This window comes from Lotus japonicus, chromosome 2 (assembly GCF_012489685.1).
Source record: "Lotus japonicus ecotype B-129 chromosome 2, LjGifu_v1.2".
Taxonomy (NCBI): Eukaryota; Viridiplantae; Streptophyta; class Magnoliopsida; order Fabales; family Fabaceae; genus Lotus; species Lotus japonicus.
The window spans coordinates 23957128-23970463 of record NC_080042.1 but is presented as its reverse complement, the minus strand read 5'-3'; positions in this window follow the sequence as shown (position 1 = coordinate 23970463).

Here is a 13336-nt window from a genome sequence, read left to right as displayed (position 1 = left end):
ATCTGGTGATATCCTGACTTCAGATCTATCTTCGAGAAAACAACAGCTCCCCGAAGCTGATCCATCAAGTCATCTATCCGAGGCATCGGATAACGATTCTTCACGGTCACTTTGTTGAGTTGTCGGTAGTCCACACATAGTCTGAACCTGCCATCCTTCTTCTTTACCAACAACACCGGTGCACACAAATGAACACAATCGTACACCTTGGGGCGCAAAAATGGATTCCAAAGCTCACTCTTCCTTCGATTGACATTCCATCAATCGATCTCAGAGCTCAAACATCTTAATATAATCAAACACTTAGTCTCAAGTATCACGACAATGATACTAACTACAGACAATCTCACAACCAAACAAATATCTTAGCAAACAAGTCTACCCAATCTCACCGCGGAAACTTAAAAACTTGTCAAAACAAACAGCAACGAGTTCAAACTCGTGTGCCCAAAACCCTTAGTGCTCTGGTTTCTCAACTGGAGCTCTGATACCACAGTGTAACGCCCCGATTTCTCAAGCGTCAAGTAATTACCAAAATTTCGCAAATAATTTTCGCCGATTCATTTACTCTTCTTTATTTACTGATAAGGGTTCATTTTTCCTTTTTAGAAAACTCTTTATTATCATGTCTCCAGAAAACTTCTTTATCCTAACTCCGACGAAAGAACAATAAATATAAACAGCGGAATGATAATGATAACTTGAAATAAAGTCATAATCAACGTCGCGCATTAAATGACATAATCATAAAACAACCGTAGAAAATAATGTCATGGCCACACCCATGTGTGGAAAAACCCACTGTGAAAGTAATCCGGTTACATAAAATAGCCAATTGCCTCCTCAAGTTTAGCAAAATAAGAAAATAAATAAATAAATGAAGTTCCAAGGACAGATATGCGCTCTCACTGGGACCCCCATGCACTCAGTGCCCCTCTTGCCCCGCAGAGTCCTTCTTCGGAACCTCGACCTCGTGCTTAACCGGTGACACTCGTGATTCTTCATCCTTGGGTTGAAGGAACCTCGCTGGCGGGTATGGCATGTCATAGATCCCTCCCTGAATCATCTGACTCTCCACTATGTTGCCGTCCTCGTCCTCCCCAATGATGCACACATCTCCGACATAGATCTTCCGAATCCCAGAGGTGTCGGTCCCCCAGGCTTCGTCATCGTACTGGTCCTCAAGTTTCATGGTCCACCGATGGACATGTGCCATCGTCGTCGTTCTCGTCATCTACCCCCCCCCCCCAAATAAACACATAGCAAACAAGAAACGGTCAGGTCAAACAGAAAAACAATAACAAATCACAGTAAGGAACAGTATATTTATATATATAACATATCTCTTATGGAAAATTTCAAGTTAATTAGTCAATGCAAACGGATTCCTCACTTCACACAACCCACCAAAACTCCTTGGCCAATCACGTGCGTCCGCAGAGGCACAATTCTCAGAGGGGACTCACCGTCCAAGACCTCAATCACGTGGATCCACAGTATCCACAAAACACATCACGTGCGTCCGTAGAGGCACAGTTCTCAAGAAAATCTCCCTCGCGTGCAAGGTACCATCGTTCTCATGGTCCATAGTCCACTCTAGACCTATGTCCATCTCAAATCTCATCATTAAAATTACACTTGCATGCGAGTGATGTCTCATTCTCTTTTAAGTTTGGCTCTATGGTTATCCTAGAGTCTTATTAAATCTTGTCTCAACTATGTTAGCACAATATCACATTCACAATGAATAAAGGGAATTACGGCTATGTGAGCGACCCCTTATTCAATTAATTAATAAACACATTAATTTACTTAAGAAATATCATGAATATAAATCTCATGCATCTCAACACATAATTCATAGCAATTCCATTAATCATAGCATCATGTGAACTTGTGCATAAATCGGAAGAAAGAATTTCACCCAAAACCCTTAAAGGAGTCTCGGCCATTTTTTTTTTAAAAGACAGCAGGAACAGCGCTCACTAAAATCGACCTACAGAGCTCGTTTCCCAACCAAAACTTTCGCAATACACATGTCTGGAAAGCTAATTCAAATTCCCACAACGTTCTAGTTTACCACTTTCTAATCTGAAGACCGGAAATAGGTGATATCGGGCCATGAAGTGCGCTGTCCAGTGCAGAAAACTGGCAGGGTCACTTCTGCCCTAAGTTAAAATTTTGGAGATGCAAGTACACGGTTTCAAAGCCATTTTCCAGCAACTAAAACATTTTATAATCATGTGGAATCATCCATAGAAAAGATTTAAGAACCTAACACATCTCAAACATCATGTTGGACAATTAAGTTTCATGTCAAACTTAGGAAGTATTGCATGGGATCTTCACAAAGCATCAAGAACTAAAGCAAGAATAGCATATGGAATAACACATGGCTCATGGCAAATCCAGTAAGAACATGATCATAAGAAGAATCCAGCAAGTTAATCCCAATATCCAACCCTCATGCAAAACCCTCCAACACAAACCTTTCATATCAAGTCATGGCAAACAATTTCCTAATGAAGCTACCCATCCTAGACCAGCCCTTACCTTGAGGGTGATCTGAATATAGAGGAAGTAAGGTTCATAAAGTCGACTCCCCTTGCTGTCCAATGTTCTCTCCACGCGTTCCTCTTCCTTTCCCTCTCCCGCTCGCGTTGCACTCTCTCTCGCAGTCGCTCCCTCCTCCTCTTTTGCTGGCGGCGGCCGGCGGTGGTTGGGTGGGTGCTCGGGTGGCACCCGGTGATGGTGAGGAGATGGTGATGATGGCTCTCTGTAGTGTTTGGTGTTTCACGTGTTTTGTTTTCTGTTTTGCACAGTAGGAAACAAAAGAAATAGGATTTCCCCCCTTTTGTTAGTGTGGCTAGGGTTTTCATAACCATAGCTCCTCTTTTGCAATCCAAACACACTTGGCCCACTAAGCTTCCTCTAAATCTTCTGATTATGATCTCCTGAGCCCACTAATCAGCCCAATTAACACATTAAACAAGGCTTTAACCCAAAGTTTTAAATTAGAGTTCGCAAGGTCTGGACAGTTGGACCTTTGTCCATTAAATCACGAATATCTGGAGCTACAGACATCGGATTAACGCGAAACCACTTGGAGAATTTTCTTAACTTAAAGGGTTACAACTCTCATGAAGGAAGTTTTCCTAAATGAGGTCGTTAAGACCCTCTAAAATTCACACAAGTAGACAGGAGGAATCTGTCAACCTTCAAACTTAACTTAAAAATTCATTTTATTCAAAGTTTTGCATAAATGGCGACAAGTCTAGGGCCTTACACATTCCATGCAAACTTCCAAACCTTAATCCTTGGAGTATATAAAGAGGCTGAAGATGAAAGATTCATTGGAGTATATAAAGAGGCTGAAGATGAAAGATGTCGCTTTGAAGAAACTTTTTTCAAGCTCACACGAAATTCAAATATTCTCTTAAGCAGTCTTTCTTCACATTGTACTTATTGTGTTTACTATTAGCTTTCTGAGAAGCATTTCTTTGTAAACCCAAACCTTCAAACAGTTGTTTGTTTTTCCTTAAGGAGACCAAGGTTGGTCGGATCCTTTAGAAGACTACGAGAGTGAATCTTAGTGATAGCTAAGTCAGTGTATTGTTAGTTTCTTTGCAGGTTGCAAGTGCAGTTGTAACAAACTTTGATTAGTGGATTGCCTTCATTCTAAGAAGGAAGAAATCACCTTAACGGGTAGACTGGATTAGCTTGAGGGATTTATCAAGTGAACCAGGATAAAATCATTGTGTTCTTTACTCAACTCTTATCTTAGCACTTTTATCTTTGGTGTTTGAAGAGACTTGTTAAAATCTCAAGTGGGGAAGGTTTTATATTGAAAACGCTATTCAAACCCCCCCTCCCCCTTTCTATCGTTTTTCATACCTTCAGGGCTCTCGTACTTAGGGGGATGACTAAGTAATAAACCACGGGTAGAGATATGTAGAAAAGGCAGTGAACAAGGGTTGTTCAGTTAAGACCTTTTGTGTACTTCTTTCTCTATAATATTGGATTATCTTTCTCGGGTGAAAACCCTCCAGACGTAGCTGACATTGCACCGAATTGGGTTACCAATCTCTTGTGTTTATTTTGCTATTTCTGTTCGTGAACTTGCATATCTAAACATTGTTATGTGTATTATGTTGTACAAGATGTCTTAGACATCTGGTAGAACATCTGTCCTACGGTTACCAGAATTTCAATTGGCATCAGAGCAGGCACCGTGTTCTGTTTTGGGTGAGCTTAAGGGAACTACTATTCTGGTGATATGGACAGCGACAAGGATGAGGGGTCGATTCATAGGCCCTCAATGCTTGATGGGAAAAATTATGATTACTGGAAGGCACGCATGATTTCTTTTCTCAGATCAATTGACAGCAAGACCCGAAAATCAGTGCTCAAAGGATGGTAGCACCTTGTGTAGGTTGATAAAGAAGGAACCTTTACTAATGAACTAAAACCTGAGGAAGACTGTAACAAATAGGAAGATGAAGAAGCTCTTGCAAATTCAAAATAATTGAATTCTATTTTCAATGGTGTTGATAAAAACATGTTCAGACTAATCAATACATGTACTGTTGCTAAAGATGCTTGGGATATTCTTAAGGTTGCTCATGAGGGCACCACTAGAGTTCGTATGTCAAGGCTTCAACTGCTTACAACTCAGTTTGACAACTTCAGAAGGAAGGAGGATGAAAGAATCACTGATTTTCATATGCGTGTACGTGTCATGGCAAGTGCATCTTTTGCTTTGGGAAAACAAATGTCTGAAGAGAAACTTGTTAGAAAAATCCTCAGAAAAATGCATTTGATCAGACAGGGAAGATAGACAAGGACCTGAGGATTTTTCTAACAAGTTTCTCTTCAGACATATGTTCTCCCAAAGCAAAAGATGCATTTGCCATGTCACGTACACGCATATGAAAATCAGAGATAGTTTCATCCTCCTTCATTCTGAGATTCTCAAATTGAGTTATAAGCAATTGAAGCCTTAACATACAAACTCTAGTGGTACCCTCGTATGCAACCTTAAGAATATCCCAAGCACCTTTAGCAACAATACATGTATTGATCAGTCTGAACATGTTTTTATCAACAACATTGAAACTGGCATTCAATGCTTTTGAATTTGCAAGAGCTTCTTCATCTTCATCTGTGTTCCAGTCTTTCTCAGGTTTTAGTTCAGTAGTAGAAGTTCCTTCTTTGTCAGCCTTCACAGGGTGCTTCCAGCCTTTGAGCACTAACTTCCAGGTCTTGCTGTCAATTGATCTAAGAAAAGCTATCATGTGTGCCTTCCAGTAATCATAAATTGTCCCATCAAGAATTTGTGGCCAATGAATCGACCCCACATCCTTGTCGTTCTCCATATCACCGGAATAGTAGTTCCCTGAAGCTCACCCAAAACAGAACAGGGTGCCTGCTCTGATGCCAATTGAAATTCTGGCAACCGTAGGACAGATGTTCTACCAGATGTATAAGACATCTTGTACAACATAATACAGATAACGGTGTTCTGATATGCAAGTTAATGACCAGAAATAAAAAAAATCAACACAAGAGATTGGTAACCCATCTCGGTGTAATATCACCCATGTCTGGAGGGTTTTCACCCGAGAAAGATAATCCACTATTATAGAGAAACAAATACACAAAAGGTCTTAACTAAACAGCCCATGTTCAGTGCTTTTTCTACCTAACTCTACCCGTGGTTATTACTTAGTCCTCCGCCTAAGTATGAGAGCTCCTCTCACTTTCTCACGCACAACTACTACCACAGTGATTGATCTCTTACACAAGAGTAAAGACAGAAATAACCATATGGACTCTCAGCTTAATACAAGAACATAAAGTTGCTGAGAGAAGAACAAGTATGAACTCAGAATAAAACCCTAATCACTCATTTGAAGCACACCTAGAAACTAGGTCTTGGGTCTTCATAAGTAGTAGTCCTTCAGGCCTTGTCTTTAAGGGGCTTGAAAGATCAAAGAGTCCACACAAAAACAGGAAGTTTTTCCTTTTAACATCAGCAACAAATCAGCAGCAAATCTGAGTAACAGACAAAAACTTCCACGAATAACTTCAAATCAAATACTGTGAATGCGATTTGATTAGACTTGATATATTCCTTGAGCGGGGCACAAAAGCTTCTTTAAAAACCCTAACTCGATTATCATGAAATTAATCCAAAGCTTATAGAACAAAACATCCAAACACACAGCACGTTCTCAAGGACAAATGTCACAGCACGATGTTACAACATCTTGGCACACAAAGTACAATAGTTAAAATATATACAACCATAACAAAGGAACAACAATTCTCGTTAGAAATTCCAGGGCGAACTCAGTTTTGAACAGTGGCTTAAGCAATGTATTTTGTCAGATCAAGCACACAAACATGATTTAGTATCTGTTGCCTACCAAATGACCTCCACAAAGTGGTGTGTATATCATCGAGCAATGGATCACAATTATTTTAGACCATGCGGAAGGAAAATCGCCCATTGGCAAATGCACGGTGAGAGCCACTATGATTGCAAGGCAATGTTCCCGGCCCATGTAAGATAGAAGAGGGTTTAGGTGAGCCGTCAGGATTCATAGCGACAATTGCAAGAGGTTTCATCGGGGAAGCGAAAAGAATATGTTCGAAAGCGTTACATAAGGGTTGTGGATTCGGCTCAATAGGTGGAGTTTGGTTTCGACCATCCAGATATAATATTCACAAAACAAGATTTTAAAGGAATTGTGCCACATGAAGATGATTCAGTGGTTGTGCAATCGTGGGTGAATAACTATGATGTTTGACAAGTCCTTTTGGTTCAGAGAAGTCCAATGGACGTAATTTATGGAGACACATTTGATAGGATGGGTTTGAAAGACAACGACTTGCAGCCTTATACATGACCCTTGGTAGGGTTTATAGGCGAGAGAGTACAGATCCACGACACTAAAGGTGCAAATTTGTAGATTGGACAAGTTATGGCGAGCTCTAAATGGAGGTCATAAAGATGGATCTAGCGGTCATGGAGTAGGAATCGTATAGTGGACTTGTGGATTGTGCAAGCCCTATTCCCCAAAATGGGTCTATCACAGGAAGCAATTCAACTCACAAAGTAGAGCATTTGGACTAGGCGGAAGAGCGACGCCAAAGCTAAAGATTAAGACGCTCTAAGCCCTTATACTTAAAAAAGGGTGTCTTGTGGACATGTGGATTGGGCGAGTCCTTGAGCCAGTAAAGGATCTCGCCCGTAAAGTGAACCATTTCATAACATCTTCTATGGAGGGAATCATCTAGAAGGAACTCTAGTTCGTTAAGCCACGTAAATCTGGTGAGAAAGCATCGTCGAAGCCAGACATTTAGACACATTTATCCATCATACTTCGAACACAGTGGCTTGTGGACTAGGAGAGCCCTTAAGCCAATAAAAGCACTAGGATTAGGCATTTTCCATCATTTGTGGTTGCGGCAAGAGGAGAACCCTATTTGGTGGCTCAAACGACATGCTCTCCATCAAGGGGCAAAGGGAACCAACTTGTCGCAAGAGTGGACACTTAGGGATTTTACGAAGGGACCGTTTGTCGGCGAGTTTGGACTTTGTATGGACTCTTGACCGAGAGATCATAAGACCCAAGAGTCCCCTTAGGTTCAGGGTTTTGACCACCTACTATGAAAGGGAATATTTAATCTTGTCTTGAGGACTTCTTTGATCGTTTTTACATATAGAGTCCACAAGGAATTTTTTTTTCCTAAATAATGTTAAAAAAAAAACTTAATTAGCAAAAAGGGGTGAAAAAATAATTTATTTAGCGAAATGAGGTAGTTTTGGACATGTAGGATCTAACGTGGATAAGGTATCTTAAATTCGCAAGTTTTTTTGCGAATTGCAGAGAATCTTTACAGACAGACAACCTGGAATTCGCAATATTTTTTGCGAATTGCTGCCTGCACGGATCTGACAGCTTAGTGGTCAAAGAGGCAGTGATAAACCTGGAATTTGTAATAAATTCCGGGAATCTGTATAGGTTATATATTTAATTGTCCATTAAATAAATTGAACTCAATATTGACCAAGTGCAACTGCCACATTCATTTGTCCTGGTTGTCTTGCGTTCAAATCCCACCCGGGCCTTCTTTTGCTTTTTATAATTATTTCCAAGGTTTTTTTTTCTTTCTATTTCTAAGGTTATCAATATCAATATCAATATATATTAGAAAAGAAGAACTTCCATAGTGACGTGTCAGCACCAGATTAATTCTTAGTGACGTGTCAGCACCAGATTAATTCTCATAAGAATTATTCCACGTGTCAATTTGTTAGAGGATATAATTTTCAATTGATATATGTTTTAATTTTATATATTCTAACCTAATTAATTGATATTATTTTAGAAGATATAATTTTCAATTGATATATGTTTTAATTTTATATATTCTAAAATAATTGATTGATATTATTTTAAAAGATAAGATTTGGTCTTTTAATTTATTTTAAATTTATTTTTAGAATATATTGATTAATTTTTATTTAATTTTCGAATTTTTTATTAATTCGGGATTTTATGAGTTTTTATTGTGATTTGCTAGATTTTGTTAGTTTTTATCTATCTTTATTTAATATCAGTTTTAATATTAGATTTGATTGGGATTTAGGTTGTTTATTTCTTAATTTTATTTTAATTTATCTTATTATTTATTTTAAATCCAGAAAATACTTTATTTTATTTTAGATTTACTTTTAGAGTATATTAATTAAATTTTCTTAAATTTTCAGATTTTTAATTAATTCAGGATTTTATGAGTTTTTATTGTGATTTGCTAGACTTGGTAGTTTTTATCTATCTTTATTTAGTACCTTTTTAAATTTTAGATTTGATTAGAATTTAGGTTGTTTATTTCTTAATTTTATCTTATTATTTATTTAATTTTACTTCCAGGAAATATTTTATTTTATTTTACATTTATTTATAGAGTATAATAATTAATTTTTATTGAATTTTCGGATTTTTAATTAATGCAGGATTTTATGAGTTTTTATTGTGATTTGCTAGATTTTGATAGTTTTTATCTATCCTTATTTATTATTTATTTAATTTTAATTTCATGAAATATTTTATTTTATTTTTGAGTTACATTTATAGTATAAATGAATTTTTATGATATTTTTATTGAATTTTCATATTTTTATTTAATTCAGGATTTTATGAGTTTTTTATTGTGATTTGCTAGATTTTGGTAGTTTTTATCTATCTTTATTTAGTACCTTATTAAAGTTTAGATTTGATTAGGATTTAGGTTGTTTATTTCTTGATTTTATCTTAATTTATCTTATTATTTATTTAATGCTAATTCTAAGAAAAGGGAGTTGATTTGGTGCTGAGGGTCCACAAGGCTACCATGGACACGCAGAGATTTGATAGCTGCTATTTCTACCTCTGCCACATGCCGCAATCAGGACAGAGGTATGTCGTAAGATTATGTTACGTGAAGAAGAGTTTATCATGTTGTGATTTATGGTTTGTGCCATTTCAGTTTATCCTTTGTTCGTAATTCAATCCTGGATTCTTAAATTTCACATATTTTGTGTGTTTTGATCCAAAAGTTTACAAATTTTTGCATAGACCCTTTAACGAATCATTGTTGAAGACGTAATGTTTTGATTCTGATGTAATGTTTTTTCTATTGTTCTTCTTCCGCTTTTGTATTTTTTAAAACCAGATTTTAGTATAGTTTGTAGAAATCCATGCGTGTGAAGCCATTCTAAACCAGATTTTGGTATAATTTATAGAAATTTACGAAACTTAGGATAGCCTGAATTTATATTCATTTCTCAAATTTTGCACGTTTTTATTCATCATGTTTAAGCATACTATTTGCACTGTATGTGAATGATGCACAACTTACTAATTTTTTTTTAATGATGCACAGGTCAGTCAAATTGATGAAAGCATATGAAGAGCTCACATTTAATCTTCATGAGTATGTTTAGCCCATTCTTAAGGTTGATTCATGTTTTCCTCAAACTCATTAGTTTTGCATATACTCATGTTTTAGTATGCCAATTGGGTGACTTATCTTACTTTGCTCTATATATTTCCTTAAGTTCAATTTAAATTGATTGTTAGTATAAGTTTATTGGTGAAGTAACCACAATTATTTTGGGTGGGAGAATTATTTTGTTTTTTTCTCACATATATAGATAATTTGCTGGGTTGCGCACATATGGGGCAATACACCATTTTTTGTTTCTCTTGACTGAAATGTTCCTTTGGTTTTTTGTTTCACAAGGGTTCCACCCCAAGATTCACAAATACACTCAATACAATTCTTTCACCACAGTCCTTTCAAATTGGTGAAGGAGGGTATTTTGTTCTTCAAGACTTCATTTTGGGTTTCTGTTTCAATTTTCTTCATGAATTGATTTTGTTCTTCAACTAATTGTAAGATGTCATATGCTTCAAGGATTCCTACTTTTCTCTTCTTAATCAAAAGCAAAAGGATTGAGGAAAAGAAAATCTTTTAGGGTGCAGAATATTCACTAATTGGAAAAAAAATATAACACGTGTCATTCTCAGATTAATTCTCATAAAAAAAATACATTTTAAAATTTTAGATTTGATTAGGATTTATGTTGTTTATTTCTTGATTTTATCTTAATTTATTTATTATTTATTTTTAGAGTATTAATTAATATATCCCAAACTTTTTTTCAAAAAGAGTGAGTTTGAAAGCTATAGCTTAAGTTAATTTGTTAATATATTCCCAAATAATAATAATAATAATAATAATAATAATAATAATAATAATAATAATAATAATAATAATAATGATAACATGTGTGTGCGGATATGGGCCGGTTGGGTACTATAGTGCCCATACCCGCACCCATACCCTCTATTTTTTGCGGGTAATTATCTATACTCAACCTCATACCCATTTAGCGGTTTTTTACCCTACCCATAGTGGGTATTTTTTGCGGGTACCCTATGATTTTGAGACCCATTGTCATCCATAGATTTAGATTTTTGCAAAGATGGATAGCTTCCTGTAATGACATTGAATTGTCTAAAGGTAGAGAGAGCTTCGAGTTGCTACCCACGTGAGTATGGAGACGGGTACATATAATTTTTAAAAACGCGGGTATGGAGATGGTACTATAGTACCTACCCATTGTCATCCCTACTTAGTTGGAATAAACACAATAATGTTATACTTTATGATATATCTTACACAATCTTAATCCTGATTTGTGCTACTATCACATTAAATTTTTGGCTAAAAAGCATTTTTTGCCCCTGATGTTTCAAGTTTGTGCAAATTATGCCCTTATCTATTTTTGTCGATGTTTCTACCCCTCATGTTTTCAAACAGTGCACCGTCTACCCCTCCGGAGGGGTAGACGATGCACTCTTTGAAAACATGAGGGGTAGACGATGCACTGTTTGAAAACATGAGGGGTAGAAATATCGACAAAAATAGAGTAGGGGCAGAATTTGCACAAACTTGAAACATCAGGGGCCAAAAATGCTTTTTAGCCTAAATTTTTTTAAGATTAATATGTTGATAATTCCTTATATCTATGATTTGTGTTATCGTCTTCATATTTACGAAGAATGTGAAACGAGTTCCTCTTGGTCTCAATCGGGCTTACAAGAGAAGTCTTTATGTCCACTTTACTCATCAATTCTGACTTTTCTATTTCATTCGTTGTTTAATATATTTTTAATAATCAAAGTATTAATTAATGTATCAAATACAATACATATTATAATTCTTATTCAATTATGTTAATAATCAATTTCTTAATGTTAATGCATTTTTTAATTTTCTTTTTGATGAATTTGATTTTTTCAAAAAATTTCATTTAGACTTTAATTTTAATACTTATTCCTTTTATTTATCATTTATCATTAAAAATATAAAAGAAAATCAAATATTATAAATATAAGATGTGGGAATAAAAATTAAAAACAAAATTATTCAAATTAATGTACACAAATTATCAAATAAATATTTAAAGAGTAGTAGAGAAAACAAAGTATAAAATTGTTAAACTCTTTGGTAAAAAAGAAAAGTAAAGAAATAATGATGAGCTAAAAATTTAAAACGCCCTAGTGGGATCGAACCTGGGACATCTAAGTAAAACAAATATAAGGCTTCAGGGAATTTATAGCCAATTCCATGTTCATCACGGCCTCCTTTGACCACTAAGCTGTTTGTTCCGTGTAGGCAACAATTCACAAAATATATTGTGAATTCCTGGTGTCTGTTAGTAAAGATTCTCTGCAATTCGCAAAAAAATTTACGCATTGAGGGTACCCCATCCACGTTAGATCCTACATGTCAAAAACTATCCCATTTCGCTAAATAAATAATTTTTCACCCTTTTTTCTAATTAATTTTTTTAACATTATTCAGAAAAAAAAATATTATTACAAGACATTACTTCTGCTAGGGTTTTGGATTTACGACGTTTGTAACATCCTGGGAATTTTTTTATATATACTTGAAACTAGGTAAACATAATTTACTAACTTATATGCTATCATAAAATTTTAAGTGATATTAACACTTAGGAATGTTATATGTATCCCAATGCTAAGAAGATGATATTCCATCTGATTATATATATAAACTAGTTAGAATATATATGTTATTTAAAAAAAAAAAAAACGTGATTTTAGATTATTGTGTTGTGCAGGGCCGTGTACAGACATTTTGGGACCTAAGGCGAAATTGCTAAAGGGCCTATTTTATACAATTTTTTTAAAAAAACTTAGTATATTATATAAAACATAAATAAAATACTAAAAAATATAAATAAACTAAATACTAAAGTCTAAAATATATTTCAGAAAAGAAGTATTGATGAACATAAGTAGAACATTGAACCTGGAAACGTGTCGACTGCAAAGTCGTAGAGAGACAGTGAAATAAATCGTTCCACCAATCCACCACGTGCAGTTTGTAAGTTTTAGAATTTAGAAAATCAATTGGTTCCAAGCTTTTAACCTTCAAGAGAATAGAGATGAAATTGAAGGAAAGGAGATGAGGAATTTTTTTTTTAAACCAGGAGTAGTCTCTCGTCTAAACCAGAGAGAGATTGAAAGATTGAGAGAGAATTGGAATAAATTAGGGATAAAAGGAATTTATTTTTTGGAATAAATAAATATTTTAAATTATATTAATGATAAAGAATAGTTTTAAAAGAGATAATATTTTTTTTTAGGGTCAAAAAAAGAGATGATATTGATATAACTTATTTTCAAAAAAAAATATTATGTAACATCCCTTTCTAATTGGCTAATATTTAAGGAAGATGAATGATTTT